This window comes from Ochotona curzoniae, unplaced genomic scaffold, assembly GCF_017591425.1.
Source record: "Ochotona curzoniae isolate NIBS_2020 unplaced genomic scaffold, NIBS_Ocur_1.0 contig_430, whole genome shotgun sequence".
In the NCBI taxonomy this organism is placed as follows: Eukaryota; Metazoa; Chordata; class Mammalia; order Lagomorpha; family Ochotonidae; genus Ochotona; species Ochotona curzoniae.
Window position 1 is genome coordinate 16250074 of NW_024466219.1, and position 27919 is coordinate 16277992.

The 27919-nt window shown below is 50.0% G+C and overlaps 1 long non-coding RNA gene across 2 annotated transcripts; it reads left to right on the plus strand.

Annotated features, from left to right (window-relative positions):
* Nucleotides 1-11385: 11385 nt before the first annotated feature.
* LOC121159994 lies at nucleotides 11386-27612 on the plus strand. Of its 2 annotated transcripts, XR_005884475.1 has the most exons (5): nucleotides 11386-11525; nucleotides 12760-12880; nucleotides 21483-21629; nucleotides 26337-26462; nucleotides 27537-27612. It is a non-coding gene; the product is annotated as an uncharacterized LOC121159994 (long non-coding RNA). The 2 variants fall into 2 exon arrangements; XR_005884474.1 differs by lacking the exon at nucleotides 21483-21629 and having other exon boundaries at nucleotides 11390-11525.
* Nucleotides 27613-27919: the final 307 nt, after the last annotated feature.

Genomic DNA, 27919 nt, shown 5'->3' on the forward strand with positions numbered 1-27919 from the left:
TCTTTGCTGTTATCGTCAAATGTACTTCAATCTGTGTGTGATCCCATGGGTTTAAATCTCTTTTTCTCTCAAGGTAGAAGGTATACCAAAAAATATACGCTGACTACTTCCTACTGCTGCTTTCCTTCGGTGTCTGTTCTGGCCAGGGTGGGAGCGGGTGGGAGGTAGTTGTGGGTAGAGCACCCCAGGAGGCCTCTCTTTATCCTAAATGAAGGGCTTCCCCACCCCCCAGCAGAATACTGGCCGAGGAAGCTCTTCAGGCCCTGGCTCTCTGAAGTGTGAGCTTTCTGGTTTCTGATGTGGCCGTGCTGCTGTTGTACCGCTGATGTGTTTGCAGGGCACTCCAGGCATTTGCAGGCATTTTACCGCTCGACCACAAAAGTGCTGATTCTAAAGTTCAGTCACATGTGTCCTTCCTTCCTGATAGTCAGGTTCTTGGACCCAAGTGACCCAGATTGTTAGAGGTGGAACCTGTGTGAATCCCGCTGCATGAACCCGCCGGCTTGCTGTGTGGCCCTGTGCTTGCTTCCTTAATGATCACTTGGGCGGGCTCCTGGAAAAGTGCTTAGGATGACAGTTGGGACACCCACATCCCGTGGAGCAGTGTCCATATTCAAGCCCTGGCTCCGTTCCCAGTTCCAGCTTCCTGCTAGGGTGTATCCTGGGAGGCCACAGGTGGCAGCATGAAGAACCGAGTCCTGTGTAGGAGACACAGTAAGCTCCTGGCCCCCAGCTTCAGCTTGGCCCAGCCCTGGATGTCACAAACTTGTCTGTCTCTGTGTCTCTGCCTTTCAGATAAATAAGATTTTTTTTCCCCAGAGTGATCAGATAAACCTCACTGCAGGTTAAATGTTTTCCTTCCTACTTACCCACCGCCTCAGTGTGCCAGATCTTTTCCATTTTCACTTGAATCACAAGAGTATTCCTAATTCTGTGTGAACTTCACTTATAGAAAAAGAACAGCTTTGTTTTTGTTTTTTTTTAGGATTAAAAATTTTTTTTTATTGGAAAGCAGATTTATGGAAGGATGGAGAGACAGAAAGATCTTCCATCTACTGATTCACTCCCCAGATGATCGCAGTGGCCAGAGCTGAGCTGATCTGAAGCCAAGAGCCAGGAGATTCAGGGTCTTGTAGCATCCTCTGCTGCTCTCCCAGGTTGCAGTCAGGGGGCTAGATGGAAAGTGGAACAGCTGGGACATGAACTGGTGGCCATGTGGAATGCTAGTGCTTGGAGGCAGATGATTAACCAATTGAGCTATCATGCCAGCTCAAGAAAACTACTTTGTTTGAAAATCCAGAAACTATTCTTCCCTGCTCCCATTTGTTTTCCTTTATGTGATTCTCTTCAACAGTCTTTCCTCTGTTTAGATTTAAAGGTAAACAGAGAGGATTGAACCTACAAGGAGTTGATGGAATGAAAGGGTGGAGAAGGAACAGTAGCCAGGAGCCCAGAATTTCAATCTGGGTTTTTCATGTGGGTATTAGGCCCCAAGTTTTTGAGCCAACACTCGCTGCCTCCCAGGGTGCATATAAACAGGAAACTGGGATCTGAAGTGGAGCTAGTGCTTGAACCCAGGTACTTCCACATGAAAAGAGGAACAGATGTCCTTAGCAATATCTAAAACCCTGTTCCAAATGTGCTGTGTGCATCTTGCTGGCTGCCAGACACAGGCTAAGCAAAGTGAGAATAAAAGGTCAAGTTTCCCAGCCCCCCGGGGCCAGGCAGCAGCTGCGAGCTCGATCCTCAGCCTCTGGTGATAGAAACTGGATCATTTAAAACCTTTAGCATCACCTTGGCTCTTGGTTTCTGGAGCATTCTGTTTCTCTAACTTCCTCTAACCTTGACAGGGTCCTTAAGCTTGCTGGGAAGCTTAAGAACCTCCCACCTTATCTGGGCAGAGCACGCATGGATGGTGTTTTGTCCGTGGTTATCAGCACAGCAGGACAACTTTTCCAAGCACACTGTTAAGAGTGGCTGCCACAAACACATCTGCCACTTGCCATGTTTCTGTGTGTGTATGTGTGTTTTCAATGAGAGATTGCTGAGGTGGTCACCACGGGCTCAGCTTCTGTTGACTGCAAATTTACTCCATCATTGTAAATTTACTCCAATGTTGAGTGAAAGGTGGTAGCCATGACACTGCAGAGAAATTCTGGGATAGTCTGAAATGTGAAGGGATAGGCTGCTGCCTAAATCTGGAAACCAGGAGTGTGATGCAGAGACAATTCTAGCAGCTTGGTGTGACCATCTTCTGCAGCCAAGTCAAGGCTGGGAAGAGTGGGCTGCTTGGCCCACCGCTACCATGCGTACACAGGGATTTGAGGCGGATAGGTGGGTTTCAAGCATAAGGACAAGATGTGCTGTGTGCTGGCTGTCCTCCAAGCCCTCTGCCGGTCTGTGAGCCACTGTTCAGTTTTTACTCTGGATTCTTGCCCGGCTGTGGCAGGAGTTCAGGGAGAGGCTGAGCTGGATCAGTTAGTGCAGATTCAGACCGTGTCACCCCCCCACCCCGTCCCCCCAGCACTAGATGGTTCTTTGGCCGCTTTTTGTTGGTTGTTTCAGTGCAGTCACATTGGTGAACTTACTGATTTCTATGTTGATGAAGTCAAGGGAATGTCCACATTGGTATTGACAAAGTGAAAAAGGTTGGTTCAGTTTTGTTTAATTGGTTTCTTGTTTTTTTTGTTGTATTTCATTCCTAAAATGAATTAATTTTCCCTTTGATTAAGATTCAGGTTTTTGAAAGGCAGAGTTAGAGAAAGAGGAGGAGAAACAAAGAGGAATCTCCCAGGCACTAGCTCGCTACTTAAATGGCCTAAATGGTTCAGGCTAAGCCAGGCAAAAGCCAGGAGCTTCACCCAGGTATCCCACATGGGTGCAGGTATCCAAGCACTTGAGCCATCCTCCATTGCTTCCCAAGCCATTACCAGGAGCTGTATTGGAAGTAGAGTAGCCAGAATCCACATGGATTAGCAGTGATTTAACCTCCTATGCCACAATGCTGGTCCCCCAATCCTGCTCCCTCTTTTTTCCTTTCAACAAGGGAAATTGGCCAGTGCAGCTCACTTTATTGGCTCTGTCCTCATAGTGTCTGATACATTCACCATGTCATGAGCCATCTGCACAGGCCCACATTTTTACGATGCTGTGGATTAATGGGTTTTTGAAGCATGTGGGCCATGTGCAGATTGGGGAGCCAGGAGCATATACTCCTTTCACGTAGACCCACCAGTCACACTGGCCAATTTCCCTTGTGAGTGCTGCTTTCTGGGGAAGTAGACAAGGATTGGGTGAAACCATTTTCTCCTGTGTTATCTTGATGCCATTGAGGTGTGTAGGTGAAACCAACCAGGGGCTGTGTGGTTGAAGAGAAGGTCTAACCTGGCTCTTCTCTGCTAGACGAGACCAACAGAGGGTTGTCTTCACTGCTAGGTATTTAAGAGGCCTTGGGACAGCCAGGTTAGCTGGCTAATGTTACTGCATTTTATGGAGTTTATCACATGATCAAGCGATAAAAGATGAAACAGAAACCTTAACTGTGAAAAGTTTTGATCTGTAGCAGCTGGGTGTATTAAAATACAGTCTGTTTTGCTTCATCCCCAACTGCGCATAATTAGAGCTGAATGCCAAAGTTTAGGCAGCAGCTTTCCTGATAGAATATTCTTCCTACTCTATTGAGTCATGAAAACATCTTCCTCATTCTAAATTATTTATTTTGCGTCTGTCATTGGATATCATCTGCCACAAAAGTTACAGAGCTGTGAATCTAGAAGCTTCTAGAAGGGTTCTTGGTGCTGCTTCTCTGAGAATTTAAGGGTAAGTGCTCATCTTCTGAGCTAGGAATTGCCTTGGAATCACCAGGATCTTTGTCCTTTCTCTCTCCAGTCTCACTGGAGCTCCCCAGTCTGTGGTCCCTGTAACTTAGCAAGTAGAGAAAAGAGGCAGACAGGTGGAAGAAGAGTTATCCTCTGCCAGGGATTGCTTGTCCCAGTTACACATGTTTTCAGTATCCTCCTTTCCACATGTGCCACTATCAACTTCAAACTAAACTCTGGGAGCCCAAGAATTGAAAAGAATTGACTCCCAGACCCAGGCTTCTGCCGTATTTGATTAGAGATGACCTTGTTCAAGCAGCTTTCAAGTGATGGCTGTGAATTTTAATGAGACAGAATCACAATGAAGTCATCCATGTGAGGACTAAAAGTTCTCTGGTCCCTGGGAGACCTGACCCCTGAGATAGGCCAGAGCTGCAAATACATTGTCTAGACTCCGAAGGGGCAGAAGCTGATTCTTAATATAGCTCAGCCACTGCCAAATCCAACCTAGACGCTAATATTTTCTATAATAGGAGCTTTCCCTACTGGAGAGAGACCAGAAAGGTTGTCACCTCTTCTGCCACAGCACGGATAGGCTACAGAGAGGGTAGAGCCCTAAATCAGGCCATACTGACCCATGGCTATTTCCGCTCAGGAAAGTCAGCCTCTAGAGCAGAAAGTCTGAATCATTTTGATATTGTGGGATTCTACCATTGTTCACGTAGGACCGCTGACACACTTCCTCTGGAAAGCACGGTTTTGTGTGCATGAGTCAGTGGCATATTTTTCTTTTTAATTTTTTAAAAATAAAAATACAAATGAATTGCTTTTTTTTTTCTTTAGCTTCTTAGGATTGGTTTCAAATCCAAAGCTGAAATCGCTCCCAAAAGGACCCAAGTGCCTTACCCTGATGGGCTTACCCTGGAGTGAATGAATGGCAGTCACAGTAGTTGTTGGCAGGTGCAGCCTTGCCAGGCAGATGACAATGACAGAGACAGACGTGCCTGGAAAAGGACATACCAGGAAGGGGAGAGGGAGCAGATGAGCAGCAGCCTAACAGGGATTCAGCCAAGATGTTGTTAGTGGCCTGAGCATCTGCACAGTCTGGTTTGTAAAGCCAGCCCTTGAGAAGACACCATGGGTTCACTGTCTCCCTGGGTGGCTTCGCCCTCGTCAGTGGCTACACAGATGCTGCTAGGCCCATGCTGTGCTCCAGGATGAGCGCCTAGCGAGCAGCTTCATGGAATGCCATTTATTTGGGAAATCGGAATGATTTTCTTGGGCCTAGACCAACTTTTCAAGCTGGAGGGGATGACAGAGCGAGTGAAAGGAAGGGGGAACAAGGTTCTTGAGGGCTCTCAGGCAGCCCTGTTCCTGACTGCACCTGACCTGGCCCTGGGCCACTGTTGTCCTGGCAACCAGAGCTCGCTGGACACTGAACTGAGTCACTGTCTTCTGCCACTCTTGCTTGTCTCCCAGATTCTTGGGCGGCCTTTCTGCCTGATGGGAACCGTGATGTGAAGAAGAAATGTATGCACTCTCACATGAAGAAACTGCATTGCAGAGAGAGAATCTGTTGGCAAGGCAGAATTGAAAACATTTGATTGTCAATTTGGCCGTTTAGATTTGTTCATGATCAAGCACAAGACAAGTCAGGACCCTCTGGCTTTATTTATTTATTTTAATGTGTTTCTTTGTCTCTAGTAATTTTTATAAGATTTATTTATTTGAACTAAACTGCTGTTACAATAAAGGGGGAAACAGTTGAGGAGAGTGGCGGGGAATGGAAAGAGGGTAGGGGGGAAATCCCTGAGCCTAAAGAACTGTATCATGGAAAATAAGGGGTTAAAAAAAAATAGGGCATGGCGCAATGACTCAGTGGCTAAATTCTTACCTTGCATGCTCCAGGATCCCATATGGATGCTGGTTTGTGTCCTGACAGCTCCACTTCCCATTCAGCTCCCTGCTTGTTGCCTGGGAAGGCAGTGGAGGATGGCCCAAGGCCTTGGAACTCTGTACCTGCATGGGAGACTCAGAAGAAGCTCTTAGCTTATGGCTTCAGGTCAGTTCAGCTCCAGCTGCTGTAACCACTTGGGGAGTGAACCATTAGACAGATCTTTCTGTCTCTTTCCAGGAACTTGTTATGGGTCTCCCATGTTACTGGCAGGGTATCAAGAAGTTGGGCTGCTTTTCAAAGGCCATCACCAGGTAGTTGGATTGGAAGTGGAACATTCAGCACATGAACCAGATAGGATGTTGGGGTCACATGCTTTACCTATTTCTGCCCCTCCCATGGCGTTTATTCAGTTTAAAAAACAAAAACTCTCAGAGGTAGGAAAAGGCAATAAAAACGGTGTTGGACACACTGTTGTTTTTTGCTAGGGAAGGAAGCCACCAAAGTGCCTGGATCCACAAGGAATCAATGATAAGGACTGATCTTGGCTTTTTGTGTGGCTGAGCCTGGGCACACTTGGGCCTGCCTTAGTATCCAGTTACTGGCAAGGTCCCTAATGCAGGAGGAGGTGTGAGATGCCCTGGGAGAATGAGCTATCCCTGGCGTGGAGCCCTGGCCCCTAAAAGGTCACTTTTGCCACTCTGAGGCAAGTCCCCACAGGCCTCTCTGTTGGGGCACCTGCCCTTTCGAGGGTGACTTAGGGAGCCGCTACTGCACACACAGAAATCACTGCAGGGACTGTCAGGGAAGGGAGCCCCTGGAGCCTCGCAGAGCCAGGCAAGGGGGCTAGCAAGCCAGCTACACTCTGCTTGGTTTTTCACATTTGTGAGAATGCCCACAGGAAGCGGGGTGAGGAGGTGGGGAGGAAATGTTTCAGAATGTTCCAGGTGCAGGCAGTGCAGATGTATGTTCCAAGCTGAAGGAGCAGGACAGAAGGGAGTGTGTTCTTACTTGGAGGATCAGATGGGGCCACCCTGGAGGTAGGGATTCAACTCCTGCTGTTCCCCCCCTCCACCAAGTGGATCCTGTCCTAAGTCAGCCAGAGAGGAGGAGGAGGAAGAAGCAGTTGGCAAGAGGCTTCCCCTAACCTCTCCTCCCTCTCTCTGCCTCACTTCCCTCAACCACTGGCTGCCTGAGCTGCTGTTTTCTCTGGTTGCTAGATGACTGTGTCCACTTGAGTTCCACAACAAACACAGTTGGAGCACCAGAGGGGCAGATGCACGGACAGGTCCCTGACAGCTTCTGTAATTTGCCCAGCAGCTGTCCCACACCACCCCCTTCCAGTTCCCAAGGTAACCCTTTTCTTTCCTCGGTGCCCCATGTCTCTGATGGTTCTCAAACAACCCGAGAGACTGCCAGGGGCCAGGGAAAGAGGCAGGAAGGACAGGAAGGGGTTTCCAAATGCTTTGGGGAATGGAAAGTCCACAGGTGCTTTCCCTAAATCCTGGTGAAACAGCAAGGTCAGGTGCTTCCATGGCCATACTCATCCAGTCCAGCTCCAGGTAACTGCATTTCAGAGACTCAGGCCTGCGTCCAGTGTGGTAGCTGAGCTTGCACATGCCAAGGTCCCACATGGGTACTGCTCCTCTTCCCTTCCAGCTCCTTGCTTGTGACCTGGGAAAGCAGTCGAGGACAGCCCAAGGCCTTGGGACCCTGCACCCTCCTTCGTGTGAGACACAGAAGAAGCTCCTGGCTCCTTGCATCTGATTGGCTCAGCATCAGCTGTTGTGGCCACTTAGGGAGTGAATCAGCAGACAGAAGATCTTCCTCTCTGTCTCTCCTTCTCTCTGTATATCTAACTTTCCAATAAAAAGAAATAAATCTTAAAAAAAATGAGAGAGAGAGACTCAGGCCTTTGCTTTTTGTTTATGCAAGGCTCTGAATTCTATACCATGCAGAGTGAAGGATGAAGAGACAGACAACCTTTAGCTGCAAAACGCTAGCGGGCCAGGGCCCAGGAAGGACACAGGTGCAATCCCTGGATTGCAGACTTGCAGTCTAGGAAGTCAGAAACAGGGTAGGGACCACATGCTGAGCTCCTCGTGTCTTGAGCCCCACCCCTGCACCAGATAAGACTTCCGTGTGGGCTCTCCCTGGGATGCTGATTCTCATGCTTGCCTTGTCTTCACTCTGGTGGTGATGTCCAGTGCCCTCGCTTGCCAGACCCTGGACTGGATCCATTCAAATGTGCATGGCTCTTGTGTTATTGCACTCAGGGATCAAGTGTAGTGGGCAAATAGATAAAGAGTCAAAATACAAGTACATTGAGATTCTTGGGGCATAGATGTGGGTGGGTGGCCTCCAAGGTGGGGGAGAAGAGAGTGGAGGGAAGGAGGAAGAGGAAGAGGGGGAAGATGGAAGCTGGAGTGGAAGGGTTTGTGTGGTGACTTCCTAGTCGTTCACCAGCTGTGACCATTTCCTCTCTGGTTTCCCTTATGCTTCCCCTGCCAACCCCAAGCTCCAGTACCCGCCCTGCCTGGGGCTAATGAACAATGCTGCCCAAGCTCTTCCCAACTGAAACAGTGGAAGGCCGCAGACTCAAACTGAATCACCCAGCTCCCTTGTCCTGCTGGTTCTCAGCAGTGCCAGTGATTGGAAACGACACTGCACCCCACCTCCGACACCATGGATCCCAGCAAGTCCCCCTTCTTCCTCCAGCCAACTCCCCTGAGCTCCAATGTGAGTTTGTTTTTCCCTACTGGATTGAGAAAGGGCCAACGGATGAACCTGGGGCAGTTGAGCGGCACCATCTGGGGCTTAGACAGCGAGAGCATCCTTCCTGCCAGCTCACAAAAACCCATGCAGAAATAAGCCACACTGCGCATGTCTGTCTGCATGCTCACCAGTCACACGAACAGAGATGGCTCACATCCTCTCTGGCTCAGGTGTCTGCTCAGCACAAGGAACCACAGCCCCATGGTAGCTCTTCTTTATGGGGCTGGAGTAAGACAAGAAGGCCCAATAGGAAGGGGCAAGAGCGGCCAGGGAGGCAACCAGCCGGTCAGACCTTGTCCTAGATGAAATTTTTGGTGGCTGGCTCCTGGCACCAGGAAAGGATCAGCTAATCAGGGTGATGTGACAGAGGATCTGAGGGAGAAAGGACTTGGCTAAGTGTCTAGGACCAGGTGTTAAGATAACCAAACCTGGGCCTGGTGCAATGGTTCAACTAGCTAATCCTCCCCTTGCAAGCACAGGATCCCATATGGGTGCCGGCTCATATCCTGGCTACTCCACTTCTCATCCAGCTCCCTGATTGTGGTCTGGGAAAGCAATGGAAGATGGTCCAAAGTCTTAGGACTCTGCACTATTGTGGGAGACCTGGAGGGAGCTCCTGGCTTCTGGCTTCAGATTGGCTCAGCTCTGTCTTTGCAGCCATTTGGGGAGTGAGCCAGTGGTTGGAAAATGTTTCTCTCTGTAAATCTGCTTTTACAATAAAATTGAAAAAGAATTAAAAAGTAAACCAAGGCCATTGTTCCCATCAACACCCCTCAGCTGCCTACCTCATGTACAGGCACAAATACCCATACACACACACGTACACACATACACACATTTTAATGCATACACATACATAGAAAGAACATACTATTTTCCCCATTGCTTTGGGCCCCTGAATGCCCTCCTGCCCCCACCATCTCCCTTCTCAGGTCAGAATGTCAACAGCTACCTATCTCCAACACACACACACACACACACACAACACACACACACACAACACACACACACCTCCCTTCTCCTGGGATTCAGGTTCGTGGCTGCCTCTCCTTTCTGGGCTTCAGTTTCCCTGCAGGCACCAGATGGCAGCTCTGACTCTCAGACCTCTCCAGCGATCTGGAGAAGCCCAGAGAGGGGCTGCAGGCAGAAGATGCTTCTGCCTGGAACTGATATCTGTACTGAAGTCCCAAACGAGGCTGAGGGCTCAGCAAGCTGAAGCCCTCCCTCTCCTGTGGGAGTGCCTCCAGCTTGGCTCCTCCTGGAGAGAGCAGTGCCACATGTCACGGTTGGACCTGTATGACTCCCAGAAGAGCACCTATGTGTTGCAGCGAGTTGGCTGCAGTTGGGCCAGCAGAGAAAGAATCTTGTGTTATCGGTTCACTCCCTAAATGCCTGCAACAGCTAGGGCTGCAACAGGCCAAAACTGGGAGCCTAAAAATCCATCTGAATCTCTCCCATGGGTGTCAGAGGCCGCAAGACTTGAGCCATCACCTCTTCTACGCTGTGCATGTGAAGGACACTGGATTAGAAGCAGACTAACCAAGAGTTGAACCAGGCACCGCGATTTGGGCTATGGATGTCCCAAGCAGTGACTGGTTTCAACCACTGCACCTGGATGTCTGCCCCTAGACGATTGACTTTTCCAGAGAAAAATTGGGCACCTCTACCCTCAAAACCACTCCAAGTCCACACCTCCAGCAGGTGCAGAAAAATGCTGACCTAGGCGGGGGCAGGAGACAACAGGATCACCTGTGACGTCAATAACTGTTCTGGAGCCTTCAAGCCTGGGGACAAGGGCCTGTTCTCTAGAGCTGGGAGATGTAGAGAGATCAGGGTGAGACTGGGACTTTCGGCTGCAGCAACTACGACATTCCTGGAGTGTCATAATGAAGAAAGCCGACTCTGAGTCACGTTAGCACCAACACACCCGCATGGAGCAGGCAACTGGAGAGCTCAGACAGCTCAGATTAGATGCGGGGGTGGAAAACAGCCCCAAGGATTCTGTGTCTGATTTCTCAGCAGGTGACTGGGGTGTTTGATGCAGAGACTGAGCCCAGGGAGCAGCTGGGGCACAGGGAATTGCATGAGCGGGAGCCACACAGGACGAAGGAAGGGAAAGGATATGGGATTCCCAGAGAGCCATGGATGTGGCTGAGGCTTGGGAGCAGTGGAAGCTCTGGTTTGGAGTAGAGGAAAGTAGGCACTACAGCCTCTGGGCTGTGGGAAATCTGTGTTGACCCCACTCTTGCATCATCTCCTCTATTCCCCTGCCTTTGATTGGGCCGAATCAACGGCGAAACCAGAAGGCAAGGGAGGGTGGGTGGTGCAAACCCAGCCTGTGCAGCAGGGTAGCGAGTGGAGCACAAGGTCTGGGCTCCTAAGCGGCAGTCTCATGTGCATCAGCAAACATTCTGTAGCACAAAGCAAGCACCAGCTGTCGCCTGGCTGAAGGTAAAACATGAGAATGGGGCCTGGAGATGGCTCAGTGGCTAAATCTTCACCTTGCATGGGCTGGGATCCCATATGGGCGCTGGTTCATGTGGCGGCTGCTCCACTCCCCTTCCAGCTCCCTACTTGTGGCCTGGAAAAGCAGTCGAGGACGGCCCAAAGCCTTGGGACCCTGCACCTGTGTGGGAGACCTGGAAGAAGCTTCTGGCTTCAGATTGGCTCAGCTCTGGCTGTTGTGGTCATATGGGGAGTGAGCCAGCATACAGAAGATGCTGTATTTCTCTGTATTTCCTCTCTGTAAACCTGCTTCTCCGATAAAAAAAAAAAATCTTTAAAACTAAACTAAAACGAAATAAACAAGCCAACCGTGGGAATGTAGGGCTCAAATAAAATAAATATCTTTAAAAGTAAACAAAATATGTAATATATGTATGTTTTCGAAGAAACACAGCTAGAGCTGTAAGGGAGGAGTGGGCAAATTTCCAGAGATAGTGGGACAACAACATCAGAGCTCAGGGAGGTTCTGTTTACACTCGGATCTGCTGAAGAGCAGGGAATTCCTGGCAGAGGACTAAAAAACACAGCAAAAGGTAAACAGGGATGGGATGTCCCAACACTCGGCAGTCACGTGAGGGGTTCCCGTTGGGGAAAGGTGGTAATTTTCCAGGAAGAAGCCATGCTTGTGCCAATACAGGGAGGGCTATGCTGCCCCTCCGCAGACCATCCGCCCCTTCCCCATCTATCCCCTCAGAACGATCCCTTCAGTCTGCTGCCAGGGAGCTCGCTGTCTCCATCCCGGACGGTGTGGCCTGCCCCGCAGGGAGCGGCCGCCGTCCCGAGATCACCCGCCCGAGCGCTGGCTCTGCCCACGCTTCGCGGCGATTCCGCTCGGCCTTGGCTCAGCACACCGAAAATAGGCCGGCTCTTGGCAGCCTTTCCTCAGAGGACGCCAGACGGACGGGTGCAGCGACGGACGCGCTGGCGGAAGGCTCGGGGGCGAGTCGCTTTCTAAACGGGGTTGTGAAAGCCCGGACGCCCGCGCCTCACAGGGCCGCCTCGGGGCCGCCGGCGCTCGGCCTGGGGCCGCAGGGACACGGCAGAGCAGCCCGGGCAGAGCCGAAAGCCCTCAGCCCGGGGGGTCTCTCTCCGCCCCGCGAGCGCCTCCTCAGCGGAGCGGGGCGACGGCGCCCTCTAGCGGGGACGCTGGGATGCGGCTCCCGGGGGCCGCCCGGGCCACGTGGCCTCACGCAAGGCTCCAAAAAGTCGACCCCTACTCCTTCCTTTTCTTGATTGCAGCTATGAGTCCTCTGCCATGCCAGGGGGATTCCTTCAGTTGTACGGATCGACATTTTCTAGTGGAAAGTCCCTCCAACCCCCGCCACCTCCCCCCAGTCACACCTTGAATATCCTGTTTGATCCTTGGGGTTGAAGGAAGAGAGGTTTGCTGAGAAGATGCTTCCGAGGTCTAGCTGTTTCCGTAGCTGTAAGGTGCTTGTGAAGCCCTAGGCGCTGCCCAGAGGCCCACTGCGTCCACTAACCACAGGCAGGGATCCAGGCTTGGATTACGGGAGTCCCTTGGCAAGAGGGGGAGGGGGGCTCCCTGGCAGTAGCCAGTGTGACTGTCCCTCTTGTCTGGTTCCGAGATGCCCTGTGACAGCCAGCCTCCTTCCATCCCCCCCTTCCAGCTGCCCTGGGCTGGCTGCCCAGGGAGGACAGAGTGACCTGGTGACCATGGCACCCGGGCTGGAAGGACACAGGGAGGAGTCCTGTTATTTGTGGTGCTGTTGCCACTTAGCAGTCTTTCATATTTACACTTATTTTTAGGCATCTTCCTGGACATTCTTTCATGTGCCCCGCCGTGTGACTGAGGGTCATTGGATGCCACCGTTGGGAAACGAGCCTGATGGACAAATTTCTGATTGTGGCTGTCATTCTGTGCCTGCAGGTGAATCAGCAGTTTCTTTTCTCTTTCTTAATACTGGGCGTGTTAACACAAAAACAGACTGGGTTGTCCATGTCTTGGCCAGGTGTGTATCAGGAACATAGCGGGCTGTTTGCTGGCAGGTGAAACTTGTCTTGGTAGTCATGAAGTGGACAAGTCAGTGGCACTCAGTAGACCCAGGACGTGTGGCACTAGCCCATGATTCATCTCTGGAGCTTTTTCACCATCCTCCTCAGAAATCCTGTGTTGGGCTTCTGTGTATTTCGGGGCCCTGCAAAAGGCTGCCCGGTTCCGGCACTGACTGTCAGACTTCCTGATGGCCGTTCCTGCCTTCTGCCTGCCATAAGCTGGGGAGAGTGATGGCCGCCAAGGGCCTTCACAGCAGCAGAGGAGGACAGTGTAGCTGCCGTTGGTCACGAAATTCTGCACCTCTGAGGGCCCTTTAACAGCTTCACCCCCTAAAGCAGAACTACAGGCCAGCCGTAGCCCAGCTCCAGGTCTGAGGTGCAGTGAACATGCTGTAGAGATGTGTCTGGTGAGTGAGTGAGTGAGTGAGTGAGTGAGGGAAGTGCTCAGGGCATGTGCTTTGGGGTCATAGATCTGGGTGCATGTGCTGGCCCTGCCTGCTCCTCAGCACGTGGCCATGGTGGCTTATCAGTGAGCACCAAATGGGAGCGACAGTTCTTACCTCATGGTGGGGGAGCGGCGAACAGCACCAGAGATGTGGGGCACTTGGCCTCCTCGCCATCTCCCAGGAAATTTCACAGAGACACCTCCGAAAGTGGCTCTGTCTTCTGCATATGTTTGGCTTGCTACTGATTCCTTTCTGTCCTGAGATTCTTAGGCATTGTGGTATAATGAGTTAAGCCACCACCTGTAATGCCAGTATCCCATATAGCTAGGTGTTGGTTCAAGTCCCAGCTGCTCTACTTCCAATCTAACTCCCTGCTAGCAGCTAATGTGCCTGGGAAAGCAGTGGGGGATGGCCCAGAGTTTTGGCCCCTGTCTCCCCCTGGTGGATCTGGAGATTCCTGACTCCTAACTGGCCCTTCGCAGCCATAGCAGGAGGATTTCACTGTGGGTGTGTGTGTGCCCTTGCCTCTCTATAACTCTGCCTTTCAAATACATAAATAAATATTTAAGTAATAATAATAAAAAGCAGACCTCAGCTTTTTCAAAAGGGGATTTCAGGGCTGACAAGTGAGAGGGAGAGGTGACTCCTCGCCGGCGTGGTTGTTTTGCTTATCCTGCCGTATGTTCCTGCACCCCCAGTGTCTGAGTCCCAGCAGCACTGGGCACTCTTCCCACCCTCTTCCCCGAGGCTGCATGCCCTTCCTTTTTATCCTAGTCCCCAAGGAGGTGGCTACCTTGCTACTCCCTGGGATGGAGACACGGTGCCTATCCCAAAGCCAGCACCTGTCCTTCATTCTCCACAATGCCACTTCCATCCATCCCTTCATTCCAGTGACTCGGCACATTTAATCTCTCCTCCAAGCTCCAAGGCAGGCCATGGAGTAAGTAAGCTGTGGACATGGAGAATTCTAGCTAAGATCCATGTCCTGTTGGATATGGGACTGTCTGCCCAGAAAGCACTTCTAAGTACCTTCTAAAGGTACTTAGAAAAAGTTAATACCCAATGGGAAGTACTAAGCTTCACTACTCATTGAGTGTCGTGCACATGCAGGGGGCCGGAGCAGTGCAGGTAAATAGAGCACAAACTTGTTAATATAATAACAGAGCTGTTAGGATAGGCTCCAAAATCATTTCCCAGTCACCATGCATTCCCTCTCCAATTGTAACCATCTGACACTTACAGATTAAATGCCTAAAAATAGTGATTGTGGCTCAGGGCCAAGTTGAGAAACACTATGCTAGGATGGTCCATTTCTCTAGGCCCTGGGGAGCTACACAAGTTCCTTTCTAAAAGATTAATTTGTTTATATATTTGAAAGAATTAGGGAAAGAAAGAGGGAGAGAGCTTCACACTGGCCAGGGCTGGGCCAGACTAAAGCCAGAAGCCAGGAATCCCACATGGTCCCAGGGTCCTTTTCCTTTGCTTTCTTAGGCACAGGAGTAGGGAGCTGGATTAGAAGGGAAGCAGCCAGCCCTTGAACCAGTACTTCAGTGGGGGTGCTGACATTACCCTATCCCACTGTGTTACAACACTGGACCCTACTGAAAGATTTTAAAGCCCTGCAACAACATAATCAAATTTGCATTTAAAAAATTATTGAGTGATATTTGGAGCATGGATTAGAATAGGGATCAGGGGCCCGGCGGCGTGGCGTAGCGGCTAAAGTCCTCACCTTGAACTCACTGGGATCCCATATGTGCGCTGGTTCTAATCCCGGCAGCCCCACTTCCCATCCAGCTCCCTGCTTGTGGCCTGGGAAAGCAGTCGAGGATGGCCCAAAGCTTTGGGACCCTGCACCCGCGTGGGAGACCCGGAAGAAGTTCCTGGATCCTGGCTTCAGATCGGCATAGCATCGGCTGTTGCGCTCACTTGGGGAGTGAATCATTGGATGGAAGATCTTCCTCTCTGTCTCTCCTCCTCTCTGTATATCTGACTTTCCAATAAATAAATAAATCTTAAAAAAAAAAAAAGAAGGGGATTGGAAGCCGTTTACAAAGCTGGTGACCTAATGCAGCTTTCACTGGAGCTTGTGGGGCCTCAGGCTGTAGCATGGCAGGGACATGAAGAACACTCAGCAGTGAGGGTGACAGATGAAGAGAGGTCAAGGTTGACCACTAGTGTTAGCTTTTGGCAGCCAGGTGAGCAGCAGGATGGAGATGTGTGTGTGTATGTGTGTGGATAACTCAAGTCAGTTTGTAGGTAGTAGATTCAAGGTGAGAATACAAAACGAAAGAGTTTGCTATGGCTATGAGTTCAAGAAAAGCATCTGGGCTATGCCTGCACTTGTGGGTTTGAGGGTCGTGGGTGCAGAGTCAACTGGTGGTTGAAACTTGGGAGGTGCAATGACTGGCAATGAGTGTTAGGCAAGGGGTCCTAGTAAGCCCTGGCATTGCAGAGGCAGGCTGAGGCTACGTGCAGCCGCAGGAAACAGAGGCAGTAGAAGGTCCTATGTGTTCAGAGAACCACAGTGGGAGGGATTTTGGAGGAAGAGGGTGGGGTGCAAAGTGTGGGATCCATCAGAGAGATTCAAACGAAGAGGCAGCCGAGAGCAGAGGAGGAACTGAGGCAAAACCAGACCTGGGGGTGGGGGGCGGCCTGGTGTATGGCCTAGTGGCTAAAGTCCTCACCTTGAACTCACTGGGATCCCAGATGGGTGCCAGTTCTAATCCTGATGGCCCCGTTTTCCATCCAGCTCCCTGCTTGTGGCCTGGGAAAGCAGTCCAGGATAGCCCAAAGCCTTGGGACCCTGTGCCCACATGGGAGACCTGGAGCAATCCTGACTCCTGGCTTCGGATCAGCACAACACTGGCTGTTGTGACCACTTGGGGAGTGAATCATCAGACAGAAGACCTTCCTCTCTGTCTCTCCTCCTCTCTGTATTAGGTGACTTTGCAATAAAAGTAAATAAAATCTTAAACAAACAAACAAAAAAGACCTGGGAAGAGAACATGGAGGTGGAGGGCCCCTATGATCAGTGCTGCCTGAGTCTGTCCTGGAAAGGATGAGCAGCCATGAAGTAGGCCTGAGAGGGAAGAGCCACTGCTGCAAGTGACAGCCGCTGGAATGGGAGTGGAGCAAATGCTCCAAGTCACCTGCTCAAAACCTCCCCTGCTTTCCTTGCTTGCTTCAGCAGGTAGAGAACAAAGTGTCAGGGGGACAATGACTCCGCCTATCCCTGGGGCAGGAGTCATGGGGATTCTGGTTCCTTTGTGCAGTGGTGGGAATTGAGCTTTTGATCCACTTTTGGCCTATGAGACTTAGAGAGATGCTGATTGAGGTTCCTTAGGAAGTATTATTTCTTTTGATAAATAAGATAAAGAAAGAAGTCTTTGAAGGCAGTGGAAAAATAAAAAGAAATCGTCCATCCTCAAATGGCTGCAATAGCTAGGGCTGGGCATTGGCAGGGAGCTGGATTGGCAGCAGAACTGGAATTTGGAACTGGAATCAGCACTCTGATAAGGGATGCCCATGTTGCAAGGGTTGGATTGATGTGCTATACTACAGCAATGGTCCCTTCCTTTTTCCCCCGCCTCCTTTCAAATTAGAAAATTTTTCATTTAAAAATTAAAAAAATTTTTTCTTTTTGTTTTTTTTTTTTTCATTTTATTTGAAAGGCAGAAATATAGAGAAAAAGGGAAAGAGAGAGTGAGAGAGACAGAAAGATTTTCATTTCCTTGTTCACTCCCCAAAAGCCTGTGACAATCAGGCCAAAACCTGGAGTCCGGAAGTCCATCTGGGTCTTCCACCTGGGCAACAGGGACTTCAAGGCCATTGTCTGCTGCCAGCCAGGCTATGCATTAATAGATTACTGTATTGGAAGTGGAGAGACTAGGATACAAACCAAATTTTAGACACTCGTTCCCTTGACTTGAAAGTTGGGAATGCTGAACTGTTGTTCAGAACGGGGTCTGATGGAACGAGAGGCAATACCTGAGTCCTTACAAGCAGCGATTGCTCGTCTCAGGGCTGCTGAAGAATGTACAGGGCCAGGCAACGGAGAACCAGACGTTCTAGGAGAGAAGTCCAGAGCAGTAATGCCCAGAAGCACAAGTGTCACAAGCAGCATGCAGGATGATTAGAAAAACAGCAGGATTGGGAGAATGGATCTAGTTTAGTGAGCTAGTGGAATATTCTAGGTGAGAGGAAACTAGGACAGTGGCAAGGGAGATGGAAAAAGAGGACAGATACAGGAGGCCTTGTTGAGCTTAAGTCAGACGTGGGAAGGAAGGAGAGAATCAGGGAGAAGCCACATCTCCTAATACAGCAATGGGAGGGATCCTAAGTCCTGGTTCTGGAACTTTCTTTTGGCTATGGGACATCTTTGGCTACAGAGCCTCTGTGTTGGGGGCAGGTGTCATTCTCCCTCCATTTTTCTTGTTGAGGGGTTAGGTACAAATTAGGGGAGCATGAGTGCCCTGTGCCAAGACTTGGGGAGGTTCCATAGCCATGGAAACCTGCTGAGAAGGAACCCCAGGCTCATCTGAATGCGTTCCTATCACTGTCTTGAGATTCTTAGCAAATTCTGGAAAGGGCGGCTCTGCATTGCTGCTGAGAAGAGAGGGGCCCAAGCGCCAGCCTGTGGAAGGCTGGGGAGGGGGAGCGGGCAGACAGTGGGGGCACAGCCAGGGGCCCGCCTTGCTGTGGAAGACACCGGGGTCATGGTGGCTGCAGGTTCCCCGGGGCTGCTGAGGGTTCAGGGAACAAATCCATGGACAGGCCTGCCAACAGTGTCTGGCACTGAGTGAGTGCCTCTGAGTGTGGGCATCATCATCATCATCATCATCATCCCCCCTGCATTGATTCCACGTTGGGACAGCACTGAGGCGGGTTATTCTTGGGGTCACCTTTTCTCATTTCCACATTTTTTTATCCTGCTATCACCCCTCAGCCTAACCCTGTAATTATCCTTTTCCTGGTAGTGTGGGGCTGGCAGAGGAGGGCAGGGGGACTGGACACAAAAGATCACGTGATTATCACAATAAATAAACAAGCAGGTGATATCACATCCTCCCTTTATCCTTAGAGTAGCCAGTTTGGACTCCAGGGTGTGTCTGTGAGAGGAAGAATTTTTATTTTTAAATGTAACTCAATTAACTAGAGATCTGATTGATCTTTCTATTTAGCTGCTTCTTGTTGTTGTTCACAGGGAAAGGACTCTTCAACTCTCTGCTTCCTCCCTCCCTCTCCTTCTCAGATCCCTAAGGGCAGGGCAGGACCTCAAGCAGGGCAGAGTGTCATCCTGATCCTACTTTACCTCCCCTCTTCTCTATCTCCCATCTTGGTCCCCCCAAGCCTGCCAGAATCCAACCTTTGTCCTTTGAGTGCAGCCCTTCAGTGGTGGTTAAAAAAAAAATAGCATGTTGCTCTGTGAACCTGTTTTCCTGACCAAAGTCTGGTAGCTGTTCCCCCTCACCCCCACCCCCAACTCAGCCCTTCCCAGCACACTCTCATCACGAGGCAACTTGCTCGCTCGCTGGCTGTCCTGGGCCTCAAGTATGCCCGAATTACATATTTTTTCCCTTAGCAGAAATAGTTGTGGTTTCTCCTAACAACTTCGCAAGTTCCCCACCGAGTTGGAAATTCCCTCCTTGCTCACGGCTCTTGCTAGAGGCACAGGAAGCCTGCTGTGGACCCGGCTTTACTCCTGCCCTGCTGTGCCACTCTGGGCAGCTGGTGGACTCTCTGTGAGCCTCTCCTCAGAGAGGAGATCAAGGTCTGGGGAAGGATTTAGTTTTGGAGGACTTGGGAGGTTGAGGGTGAGACTTGCTGGAGTCTGATACTGCCCATTTCGCTCACCTGACCCCCTCCCCCGAGACAAGCTGGGCTGTGCCTCTCCTACCTCTACACATGTTCCTCGGAGGCCCCAGATAAACAGAAGGCTGAGTCCAGGCAGCAGAACTGTTATTATCCTGATGATGATGCTGAAGCTGCTGTCAGCATGAGAAACAGGAAGTGAAACTGACTAGAATGCCCAGCAATAATCTATTGGGCCCAGCTCCTCCATGGGATCTGAGGGCCAAGAGCCAGGGTGCAGAGCCGATTCTGGGTCCGGGCCCTGGAGCGGGCCCTTCGGCTGGGGGTGGTGGCACATGTGCTGTGAGCAGTGCCTTGGAGTTCTTGAGGTTGATCTTCAGCCTTCCCCCTGCCTGCCGTATCCTCAGGGTGCTTCCTTATTATTTCCTTCCCCATTTCCTAGAGAGAGCTTCCCACGACCGGCTGTATGGCAGTGAGGGCGTCTGCTGCCCAGGCCAGCCTGAGCCCAGGGCCCATCTCTGCGGCTGGTCTGTCTGCAAAGCGGACACATTCCCCAGCCGGAGGCCTTTCTTCCCCTCCCTCTAGGGAGCTGTGTATTCATCCGCCCCACACTCCATCTGCTCTGTTGATTACTTGCATCCTTTGTCTTATTCAGGAATCGATCATGGATAAATGGGAGTTGGAAAACAAGGGCGTGGTGCAGTGGAGGGGGGACCGGTGCAATTATCCCACGCTGATATTTCCATTTGCAGCAACTCAGCCTCTGGAAATTGGGTGACACAGGGAAAGTGACCTGATTTCCAGCCCACCTTTTTAGTTCAATTTCCTAGGGAGGAGACAGCTGTGTGGCCAGTAAAGGAACCCGGCTGCGATGGCAGAAATGTCTTCTTACTGAACAACGCTCTGAAGATGCATGGGGAAGGGGTGATGGTGGTGGGCATGTGATGATGGCAGGGAGCCTGTTGCTGGACAGACTGTTGGGCTCCCGCTCTGCTTCCTGGGGTCCACAGCTGTCTGGCTTTTTTTTTGGAGCCAGATTGCTCCTCTGTAGAGGGACCAGCCTTGTCATGCAGTAGGTTCAGCTAACATAGTAATGCCTGCTTCCCGTAACCAAGCCCTGACTTGAGGCTCTGCTGTTCTGCTTCCAATCTAGCTCCCTGCTAATGCATCCGGGAGGGCAGCAGGCGATGGCCACCCACATAGGAGACCTGGATGGAGTTTCTGGCTCCTGACTTTGGCCTGGCTGTCACGGCCATTTGAAAAGTAAAACAGCAAGTGGAGAATCTCTCTCTCCTCTCCCCATCCCATCTGTCACATTTGCCCTGCCTTTCAAATAAATAAACCTTAAAAAAAAATACTTGTAGGTAATTGGATTTGGGTTTGGGGAGAGCGTCACCATTTGCTTCTCATGGCATTGTGAGCCAGCATAGGGATGCAGAGAAGGCCACCCAAGGGTGGGTGAGGGTCACAGCTGGGCGCTTGGCTGAGGAAGCCAAGCAGATAACCTTGTATCCCTGGGGCAGGATAGGTGTTAACACGTTCCCTGTTCAGCACACGGTGCCCAAGAAGACAGGTGTCTGGTGCTTACTTTATGCATCCAAGCCCAGCTCCAAAGGTCTAAGTCCTGAGACCTCAGTTTCCTCCTCTGGGTCCCTGGAAGGTTTGTGTAACATCACCTGGTAGGAGTGTAATGGGCCCTGACTGAGTCAATGCCCGGGATCATCACAGTCATTTCAGGAGCCCTGTAAGTGTTCGGGAGATGGGAGCTATTATAGCATGACCTTTATTTGTCCTTGTCTGTCATCTGCCATCCTCCATCCAAGCCAGCCAGGAAACATCCAAGGGCTATGTTCAGTGATGGGTACTGGGCAGGTTGCTTAGTGTGGGCATGTAGTTTTGAGGACAGAATCTCCTTAGAGACTCCCTCTCGCCTTGTTCCTCTTTCTAAACGCACAGCAGAGCTATGTCACAGTGAATTCAGCTGTGCTTGGGTTCCTGGCCTTGCTCCTTACCCATTCTCTCCTTCACTTGCTTCTTCTGCTTCCATTGCTCTTTCTCTGCCCAACTTCCCAGGAAGAGAGGCCCCAGGTGTCTTGGCTGAGTAAGGTCCCTGGAACCCCTTTAGGCTCTGGGATGACTTGTCTGGGGGAGGGAACTGTGGAAGGCGTAGGGCAGGAAGCTGCCGGTCCTCCCACCCTGCAATTCTCCCCTCCTCAGGCCCTGGACTTCTCTGCGAGCTCAGAGGAAGCTGGAGGAGGCCACTAGGCCCTGTAATAACCACACTTCTCCATGATAAACAAGAACCAGATTCCTGAGCAGTGACGCAGGCAGAGCACTGGCTGGGGCAGCTGTGATTACACCAAGGTATGTAGACACCTCCACTGGACCCTGGCCTGCCACAGGAGGGGCTGTCCACAGGCCCCTCTGTGTTGTGGTTTTGGTCGTTTTCAGTCAGAGTGACAGGGACTTTGGTAGCCACACATGGACCAACAGGCAGCCTTATACTCCCTACCAGACCAGCATCCTCCCATCTTGCCCAGAGAGGAGGACTTGGCCATTCCCCTTCCCTCCTCCTGTGCCCAGTCCCCCACTCTGGCCTGTCATCCCTGTCCTTCTTGCTCTCATGCTAGAAGCCACATTCTTTTTCTCCCTTCTTATTTTCTGTTTCTCTTTCTTTTTTTTTTTTTTTTTCAAATTTTATTTTAACATTCTTTACATAGTTAATTAGGGTAAGAAGGTTCAAGGGCTACAGGAAAGTGTATAATACTAGTCTGTTTTCCATATTGTTACCTTCATGTTTAAAGGGGGGTATTAAGGGAGAAGGCCCACCCAATTTCCCACCCTCCCCAGGTCCCGGATGTAGGGCATGCTCTGAGGTTCTTGCTCAAGTAGTTTTGATATTGCTACAGTTATGAATTGCTGTCAATCTTGCCACTCCAAGCACTATGGTTTCTCTTTTTCTGACAGATTTATTTATTTTTGTTTTTTTTTAATAGATAAATCTTTTTTAAAATTTATTTTTATCACAAAGTCAGATATACACAGAGGAGGAGAGACAGAGAGGAAGATTTTCCATCCAATGATTCACTCCCCAACTGACTGCAATGGGTGGAGCTGAGCTGATCTGAAACCAGCAGCCTGGAGCCTCTTCTGGGTCTCCCACATGGGTACAGGGTCCCAAGGCTCTGGGCTGTCCTCAACTGCTTTCCCAGGCCACAAACAGGGAGCTGGATGGGAAGTGGGGCTGCCAGGATTAGAACCAGCGCCCATATGGGATCCTGGCATGTTCAAGGTGAGCACTTCAGCTACTAGGTCACAGTGCCGGGCCCATATTTATTATTTGAAGGGCTGAGTTACAGAGTAAAGCCAGAGAGATCTTCCATCCACTATTTCACTCCCCAAATGATTTTAAAGACTAAGGCTAGATCAGGCTGAATCCACAAGTTTCCTCCTAGTCTCCTATGAGGGTGCAGAGGACCAGGTACCTAGGACATCTTCTTCTGTTTTCTCTGGGCCATTGGCAGGGAACTGTATCCGAAGTGGAGTAGCCAGGACACGAACCAGTACCTGTCTGGGATGCTGGCACCGCAAGTGGCAGCTTTATCTACTATGCCACAATGCCACAATGTCACACTCCTGTGAGTGTTGGGTCCTGTCTTGGATCCAACAGCTAAGGGTGCACTGGAATTAGGTGCCAGCCCAGAGGTTGTCAGAGCTAACTGACTTGGATCAGCCCAACCTGTCCACTGCTGTCCCCTACAACACAGCTGCTGAGCCTCTGGGATTGAAGCCAGATTCAGCTCTTGCTAGATCCTAGGTGGAAGGTTAGATTGGCTCATATGCCTCCAGGAGGAGCTGTGAGAAACTGGGGCAGAGAACTGGGTGGCTGGGGAGTTAGGGCAGGAGGGAGGAGCTGTCCTATTTTCCCTATTGAGTTTTCACATTTTGTACCATGTGGATGTATTAAAGGTTCCATCTCCTCACAAAACACAAGAATTCTGTTTTGTAAATTTGTCTGTCACATACAGAGGAGCCTCCACCTCCATCCTCATGACAAAAAGGCTGCTGGGAGAACTCGTTGAGGAGGCCTCATTTGGGCCAGGCTTCAGACTCATGGCTGTCAGAGGCACATGGCTGCTTGGGTTTGGAATATCCTGTTTCCAGATGACTCAAAATCTTGTACCAGAGTGGAGACACATTTCTGTGTGCAGTGGGCCAGGAAGGGGAGGGACAGCCATGTGACCTGAAGGTCATGATGATCCAGGTAATGGTCAAGCCCCCTCTGCTTTGGAGAAGTCTGCAGGGGCAGACTATTCATGCTGTTTGCTCATCTTGGTTAGGGGTGGGACCAGCTAGTGTTAGCTCTCTGTGGTCTATGTCCTCCATAGTAGGGTGCCAGGGGCTGTGTCTGTTTTCTAGGCATTGTTGGGAGGAAGATTCAGGTGCTATTGTTTAACAGGCAGAGTTTCAGTCTTGCGAGATGAAAAGGATTCTGGAGATAGCTGATGAATGCACTAATGCCACTTAACTATGTGTTGTTTTGTGTGTGTGTATTTTAAATGCTCATGTGTTTGAAAGTGAGACAAAGAGGTATCTTTCATCTACTGGTTCACTCCCCAGGTGCCTGCGGCAGCTTTGGCATAGTCTGGCCATACCAGAAACTTTGAATTTGATCTAGGTCTTCCAGGTACTTAAGGCATCACCTAAAGCCTCCCAGGGTGTGCATTAGTGAGAAGCTAGATCAGAAACAGGCAAAAACGTGAATTCAGGGGTCCTCATACGAGATTCTAGCATCCCATGGAGCAGCTTAAGCTCTGTACTGTAAAGCCCTCCTGAACTGTGTATTTTAAGAATTGTTCCAAATTCTTATATTTGTACCACACAACACTCTTCATGTTCATGCCCAATAGCTCCCCAACTGCCCAAAGTCCAAAGACTGAGTGGAATTTCCAGCCCTCACACCTGCCTCTCCCCTACATACCCTTTCTGTGGTCCAGTCTGTGCTGACCCCCTGCTGTTTCTCAACAGCCCAGGCAATTTCCTGTCTCTTTCCATTTATTATTTCCGGATAAGCTGTTTTTCCTATGGCATTTTCCTCTTCCCCAAGTCAGATGTCTCTTTCTCTGTGAGAAGAATCTCCTGGGAAGAATCTCCTATTTATGAACGCTGCAGCACCATTCCTAAACCTTCCAAAGGCCCCCCCCCCCCCCCCCCGTAGCTTGGCTATTACCACAACCAAAATCAAACGAGAAAATAGATACATCATACAATATAGAGAATTTAAATAAACTTATAAGTGGTGAAAATGTAAATTTTATGGTATATATATTTTTCAAAAAGTTTATGAAAAATACAACTGTGAAAAACTATGCATAGATTTCCATTTTTGGTATCAAAATATGCTTAGATTTATTTTTAAAATGTTTTTTTAATCTGAAAGGTCAAGCAACAGAGGGAGATGTAGAGAGATCTTCCACCTGCTGATTCACTACCCAAAAGGTCATATTAGCCAGGGCTGAAGGCAGGAGCCAGGAACTCCAAAGTACTTGGACCGTAAGCTGACACCTCCCGGGGGCACTATCAGGGAGCTGGGTTGAACATAAAGCAGCTAGGACTGGAACCAGTACTGTAATATTGGATGCCGGGGTCATAACTGACAATTTGACCTACTTCACCACTGCAACTGCTTTATACTTCCCTCTTCATTTCACTTTTCCATGGACATTTTAAGGTCCCTGTTCATCTTTTTTTTTTTTAAAAAAGATTTATTTTATTTTTATTGGAAAGTCAGATATACAAAGAGGAGGAGAAACAGAGAGGAGGATCTTCCATCCATTGATTCTCCCCAAGTGGCTGCCACTGCTGGAACTGAGTGGATCTGAAGCCAGGAGCCTGGAGCCTCTTCTGGGTCTCCCATGTGGGTGCAGGGTCCCAGGGCTCTGGGCTGTCCTCAACTGCTTTCCCAGGCCACAAGCAGGGAGCTGGATGGGAAGGGAGGCTGCCGGGATTAGAACTGGTGCCCATGCAGGTACCCATATAGGCGAGGATTTTAGCTGCTAGGCTACCTTGCAGGTCCCCTGCTGCTCATCTTTAACTTTTCATACACTTGCGTACACCTGTGCTGGCCTTAGCTGTCTGACAATGCTTCTAGATGACAACTGTATCACAGATGGGCACTAACTGGTGCTCAGTCAATGCTTGTGGCCACAGAGGAGGGCATGGAGCTGACTGAGAGAGGGCAGGCAGGCACAGGCCTCCAACACCCATGTTCCCCTTGCATCTCTGCTGCCCTGGGGGAAGTTCTAGACACCTAACCAGGGCCAAGGGCAGATCCCTCCCCAGCATCAGTGAAAGAACTTCCAGGAATGAGAGAGTTTTGCTTGCCATGTGTGCTTTGTGGGTCACACAAAAGGCACAACTTCCTCTGGTGGTGAGAAAGCACCAGCAGTTCTGAGAGTCTGAAGTTGTTGAGGTCACACACACACACACACACACACACACACACACACACACACCTGTCAAGATGTGGTGTCAGTGGGGGGGTTTTACGGGGCAGAACAGTGAGGTTCCAGTGGTTTGCATGTATCTTTCCTCTCTAGAATGTGGGAGTCTTCACAACCTCACAAAATTGTGAGGAGAAAAAAATCAGCTCTTTCTTCTGGTGTTTGTGAGAGAACAGAAAGGAAAATATAATATCTGTCTATATATCATGTATATCTTATATATATTTAGGCCTTTCCACAGAAGCTTACATAGGCAAGGACCCCAGATTGACAAGTGTGTACATGACTCCATCCATGGCCTCTGTGTCTTACAGGTGGGCTGGTCTCTGGAGCTCCGTGTGAGCCAACAGTGTGTTGGCCTTGCCCCTCCTGTGCACATGGATGATGGTGGCTCCTGACAGGGCTGCCTGGCAGTGCTGGGGTGGGGGTGAGGGGAGTTGGATTGATCCTCAGAGCATTTAGGAACTCAGGCTCTTAGATTCAGGCTCTGGAGTCCTTCTCTCCTCTCTCCTGTGTGAGTGATGGCCTTGGCCAGGGAGTTCACCTTTCTGTGACGCTGTATTGTCAGTGATCAAAGCAGCAGAAATAATACCACTTAGAGCATCGCCAAGAGGACCGGACGAGATGATACAGATGAAAGCACCTGCTGTGTAATAACAGCTCACCTTCTCGGAAGCCACTTACCATGCGTCAGGTAAAACGTGGAGTGTTGTTTGTGTGTTTAATCTAAGGAGTGTTATCTCTTTCTTCATTATACAGAAAACACAAAGTGGGAGATGGCAGAGGTAGGATTTGAACCCAGGATTGGTTCCTCTGTCCTCTGTTGCTTCAAAATTGTGTTCTCCCGTAAAGCTGTTCGTGTCGTTTGTCTTCACTTACTCCAAATATACACTCCACACTTCCTCCCTGCTTCCATATGTTTATCTGAAGTGAGTGAGGTTGGGGGAGGGGAGGTGGAATCCAAACAGCAGCGGGTCATCAGGCAAAGACCTAAAGATCCCTCAGGTCTAGGCACCCTGGCCGTGTCCCCTTTTATTCCCTTTGTAATCCATTATCCAGGCTGCAAGCTGAATATGACAGTTTGGATCTCCCAGAGTACACCTGGGTATTTGTCTTCCCCGCATTTTTCAGACTAAGTCTCGGGATTCACAATTAGGCTTCTCATTGTCCTAATTAGTCTTACTTGGAGTCCCTTTGGACTGTGCTATGTCTGTCGCTGTTCAGAGGTAAAGTTTCCCTTCCCCTTGGGGTGCTTTCTTCTCTCTTTCCATTCCCGTTCCTCACCAGCTGCTCCCCGCCGCAGCATGAAGCTGTCAGAGAGGCTGCAGGTGAGGACGCTGCTGGGGTCTGGAGACAGAGCATCGCTTCCCCTCTGGGATGCCCTTGGGTAGGGCACTGTGAAGGGCAGTGGCATTGGGTAGACCTCCTTTCTGTGCTTCAGCTCGTAGCATCTGTCCAGAGTGGGAACAAGGAAGGGTTGAGAGAAACCATCTGGAGACCCATGCTTGGGAGTTACTTTCTGAGTTAAAAACTTCTGTGGCCCATGATTCCTGTATAGGAATATTCCTTGCATCGTTTTATCACAATACACATTTCCCTTTGAGAATCTTCGAGAACCTCTGGTCTGCAAGGATTTCAATTTTATCTTAATTCCATTGTCCCCATACTTGTTGAAGTCCCTGTGGTAGCTACCATGTTTGCTTTAGAGAATTTCTCATTTTGTCAAAGAAACACGACCTTGCGATATGACTCTGCTTCTGTCTCCCAGGCCTCAAGTCCTGTTGCTATCCAAAACTGGACTGTCGATGGACAAAGCCTCTTTCTTTTGCAATATTTTGTTGGCTCTGTCAGCAGAGACAGGACTACTCCTGTGTGGATATGGACACCTGTCAACCTGCCATGACCCAATCTTGCCAGGAGAATGTTATCTGAAATTTCCAACAAGTTCACATCCACAGATTTTCTCACCGTCATCACACATCCATAATGCCATGCCATAGTATAATAGGAAATCCCTGGTCCCTGACCATGTGACAATATATATGGAGAAGCTTGGAGAAGACGGGTTGCCATGTATGTATGTATGTATCTGTTCTGGAGTATAATCCAAGTCAAATGCACATAGTTCAAAATGGTAGCTCAAGCTCCAGC